This window comes from Desmodus rotundus, chromosome 2 (genome assembly GCF_022682495.2).
Source record: "Desmodus rotundus isolate HL8 chromosome 2, HLdesRot8A.1, whole genome shotgun sequence".
NCBI lineage: Eukaryota > Metazoa > Chordata > Mammalia > Chiroptera > Phyllostomidae > Desmodus > Desmodus rotundus.
Window position 1 is genome coordinate 88,276,014 of NC_071388.1, and position 4,933 is coordinate 88,280,946.

Below are 4,933 nucleotides of genomic sequence, written 5' to 3' on the forward strand. Positions count from 1 at the left end.
ACATTTGCGTATATATGAAGATGCAAATACATATGTATATATATAAATTTTTACTTTGATCTACTTCTTTTCTTATGTAAAATTAATGAACATATTTCTCTATTTCCTGAGATGAATTCTTCTCACTGCTGACCTTAGATACCTACAAATGAAGGTGAATGACACAGTAGTATTTTATTCATACTAACTTATAGAAATGACCCAATTATGAACCAAGCCAGTGTTTCATTCTTCACCATCTGTTGCTTAAAAATACCTCCATACCACCCCCATCACTCCCACCCAAGAAACCTAAAGTATGCTGAAAGAGGCACCAAAATGATGAGCAGCATGGTTGGTTTGGGCCAATTGTTTATGTAATTTACTTTTGGCTTCTGGACTTGCATAGTCCCACACAAGCGTGTTATTACAGCAATGACAGATGGGTGCTGCTCCTGCTCAACAATGTGAGTTGGAAGTTCTGACGATACTGTCTCACAATGAATAGCTCCAGTTGAAACCACCTGTTTTCTCAGTCAGGTTCTTTGGCTCTACTACACCCCAGGAATGCAACAGGAGCTGCTTTTTAGGCAACTATAAAATAAACAAAAGTACACCAAAACACGAAGAGTCTATGCTGAAAATCTGTTGGGATTTTCCAGAGACTCCACAGGCATCTTTTTTTACAACCATGTGGCATGCAGTTCACCTTTCTAGGGCGTCCAGAGCACTTGCCACTCATTTCTCTCCAGGTCCAATTAATGTGATATCATCAGCATAGTCAATAAATGTCCTGCGGACTGTCTGGGACAAATGAGGCCTTGCAGATCATATGTCACAGACAGCAGGAAAGTTAATAGGGGGCCCTGGGACATGGCAGTGAACTGTAAACTCCCTTGTAAAAACAAACTCCTTTACTCCTTTTTACTTATTAAGGCAGGTAAGAATGTAATTGCATATCAGTAGCTACAAAGTTCCTGAGGTATATTGATTTGTTTTAGTAAAGATATAAGATTTTGCATAACTGTTACTGTGGCTACCACTTATTAAGTTTATGACTTACCCTTACCTTCTATAGTCTATCTGTTTTTTGCCACACAGGGACACCTGGCAGATATTGGGAACTTTAACTCTTGCCCACTTTAATTCTTTGAGGGGGCACTAACCTATGAAATTTACACAAGATAGAATATTGATTGTGATTTACTATGACAGGTAGGCCAAGCATTTTTTACATCCCTTTCTACAATAATGATCCTTATTCTGAAATTCAGAGATTTTTGATGAAATGGCCACAGAGTGAACCCATGAACCTACAGCACCACCCATGAAAGGAACCTTGGCCAGGACTCCACTTACCATGGCTTTACACTCCCCACACTTACTGGGGGCCTTGGTAGTTTCTCAGGCCTGGATATTTTCCTTTTCACAGTGCGTATATACTCTGGTAAATTACTGCAGATTTGGGGGGAATGTTTGGGAGGTATCAGTCATCCGGTTGTGATGACTTTACAAGACATGGCCTCCTCTACATTTATGGGATCTGTATATGACAGCCAGCTCAGATCAGAAAACAGGATGAGGGATCAGAATTTTGCAGTATTTGAAAGACACTCCCTCCCAACCCTCCAAACAACGGAGGAGGCAACAAATAACCACAACTGAATTTATTGCTTACTGAACAATAGCTGGTCTTGGAAAACACTGTGTCTCCAAACAATGATTATAGGATTTGAGAAAGAGGGAACTCAAGGTTTGGCTAACATTCAGACAAGAAAGCATTTAGGGATTGTGTGGTTTCCAGCCAAGGAAGCACACCTACGGGAACAGCCTTGTTGGTTATCTTGTTTTAAGAAGCATGGCGTGCTGCTGATTGGCTGACTTCAGAGGCTTGAGTACTGAGGCAAAGCTGTCACTGATCAAATGGGATAAGATTTAACTGGCTATAGAAGTAATTTGTTCATGGAATGGGCTGTAACTAAAGATGATTCAATTTATATTTATTATATTATATATATTTATTTTTATTTTAAGAGGATATTAAATCATTTATTGATTACACATGATAACGGATGATAGACAAACTTCATTCCCATCTATAATTTTATCTGGTATTATGCTTTAATTTAGTATATCGCATAGGATGTGCCAACAACCATTAGTAACCAAATAAACTCCATGACTCTGCTTGGGTGACCCTTTTAATGGTAAACTCCAGGTCACAACACAGTAACTTATCAATTCAACTACCCCACGGTTTCTGAAGACAATGGCTTGTGTGCCCAAGCAGGTTGTAAATAAATTTCAAATGGAATCTGGCATCACCCTGAAGGAATTCTAACTTCACATTGTTGGGGTAATTTACCAAGATGGCTTCAGAGTAGACTAACTTTACACAGCACATTAGAAAAAAAAGATACATTTATTCAGCATCATGATCAGACTATTACCATTAGCAATCAATAGCATGGGTGCAAAAAAAGAGAAAAAACTACATTAAAAACCCTTTTTTGGAATGCTTTACACTTTCTACAGAACAGAAACTAAAATAACCTGTTATACAATTAGTCACAAATGCAGTTCTCAAGTTTTTTGCCCATCCACATGAGGATTGTCTGAAACCTATCTACGCTATAGCAGCTAGGCCCTGCCACCACTGTGCTTGGCTGAGTTCATAAATCTGTTGTAACCTGTAGCTTCCCCATGACTTCTCCAGCTCTCCTCTCCTGCTAAGCTTTGTTTCCTGGCAGTAATTAAAACCTTCTGCTACTGTCAGCAGCCATAGCTGCTGCTGCTCCTGGAGCCACCTTGGTTCAGTGGTTTGGCAAAGTAATGGCCTCCACCACCACAGGGGCCAGAGCATCTGCCTCTAAAGTTTCCTCCTTTCATGGGTCCAAAATTTGAAGATTGATTGTTGTAATTGCCCAAATCACTGTAGCTTCTGACACCTCCATAATTGCTTCCACTACCACTGCCAAAGCCACATGTGCCTCCTCCGTTGTTATAGCTGTTGTAGCTGCCACCCCCACCATAGCCACTGCCCTGGTTTCCAAACCCTGTCCACCACTTCCATAGCCTCTGCTTCCTCCAGAGTAACCAGAGATGCCTCCTCCATAACCACCATCATTACCAAATCCATTATAGCCATCCCCACTGCCACCGTATCTACCACCACCAGAGCCACCACCCTAGCCACCTCCACTGCTGAAGGTTCCTCCATGATCAAAAGTTGTCATTCCCACCAAAACCACCTGACAACCACACCCAAATTCTCCAGAATCACTTCGACCTCTTTGGCTGGATGAAGCACTAGCCGTCTCTTGCACAGATAGGGCTTTCTTTACTTCATAGTTGTGGCCATTTACACTATGGTATTTCTGAATGACAATCTTGTCTACAGAGTCATGGGCATCAAAGGTTACAAAAGCAAAGCCTCTCTTTTTGCCACTGCCTCAGTCAGTCATGATTTCAATCACTTCAATTCCCCCATACTGTTCAAAATAATCTCCTAGGTGATGTTCTTCAGTGTCTTCTTTAACACCACTGACAAAATTCATTTTCACAGTTAAGTGGGCACCAGGTCTTTGAGAATCTTTTCTTGTGACAGCCCTCTGTGGTTCCACAACTCTTCCACCCACTTTGTGTGACCTTCCACTCCTGCCTGAATCCACCTCCTCCACAGTGGTGTACGTGACAAAGACAAAGCCTCTGGAGCACTTGGTGTCTGGATCTCACATCACTGCACAGTCTGTGAGCATTCCCCATTGCTCAAAACGGCTCCCCAGACTCTCATCTGTTGTTTTAAAGCTCAAGCCTCTGGTAAAGAGCTTCCGTAGCTGTTCTGGCTCTTTGGGAGACTCTGACTTAGACAAGATGACTGTAGGAAAGGGGACTTCAATGATGCTTACTCAGCAGCGTCTACTGGCAGAAAGCTATATATACACATATTTATAAAGTTTGTGGTGGGAACTTTTCTCCCCAAACAGCAGACAAAACCTTTGCTCACCACATGTTGATTTTTTTTCCTATTCCATAAGCTAAAGTATGCACTAGTTGCTGTCCATTTCTCTTGTCCCTAAAAATACCATGACCTATTAGACACAGGTCACTACAGCCAAGACACCTGTTTACACTGGTGCCTGGTATGATAATTACACCCACTTTGTTTATCATTCTTATTGACACTAGCATATTCATTTCCATGATAGCACCTGTTGGCCTCTACAGAGTAGTTACTACCGAAATTGGCAGGTATACTAGTGGGCTCCCTCATCAAGGAATTTCTCAAAGCCTTATGAAACATGTTTCCTTTGGGCCCTTGCAGGCAGTATAGTCAAGTGATAGTTCTCCATACTTGTGTAAAGCTCTTTTTAGCCATGATTATATCCCTGAGTCTTTTGACCCCTTTCTAAGTATTTGCAAAGGCAGTGCAGATCTCCACATTACTTATTATGGTCATTGTCATTTCCAAGCTTTAGGGAGCCCATATCAGGAGTGTATCATACACGCTTCAAATGTCTACGCTAGGATGCTAGGTTCTGGATCATAGGAGAACGCTTCCATGTTAGTTAACTCTCCCCCATTCAGCTTTAGTGTTCACCCTCATCCTGTCCAGCACAGTCAATTCTATTCTCCCATGTCTTCTGCTAGTTCCTGCTGGTATACTTCAGGCAGGCCATGCAAATCTTTTGGTAGGAAATCAGCGACTAAATGTTCCCTCTCAAGAAATGTTGAGCAATGGCCCTAGTTATTGGACTGGAAGTAGTGAAGGCAGAGGAGGATCTTGAGGAAGATAAGCATCATGTTATGGGGCAACTACCTGAGGTAAAGTCTTTGTATAGTCTTTAGGAAGGATAGACAGCTCTAGCAAGGGGAAAAATATGTTTTTTCTATTCATAGGTTCTAGCTAAAACAGTGTCTGAGACCACATGAGGCACATTCACTTTAATGTCTC

The 4,933-nt window shown here is 41.6% G+C and overlaps 1 pseudogene; it reads right to left on the reverse strand.

Moving 5' to 3' along the window:
* Positions 1–2,751: 2,751 nt before the first annotated feature.
* Positions 2,752–4,282, reverse strand: LOC112320623 (heterogeneous nuclear ribonucleoprotein A1 pseudogene; annotated as a pseudogene).
* Between the last annotated feature and the right edge of the window lie 651 nt (positions 4,283–4,933).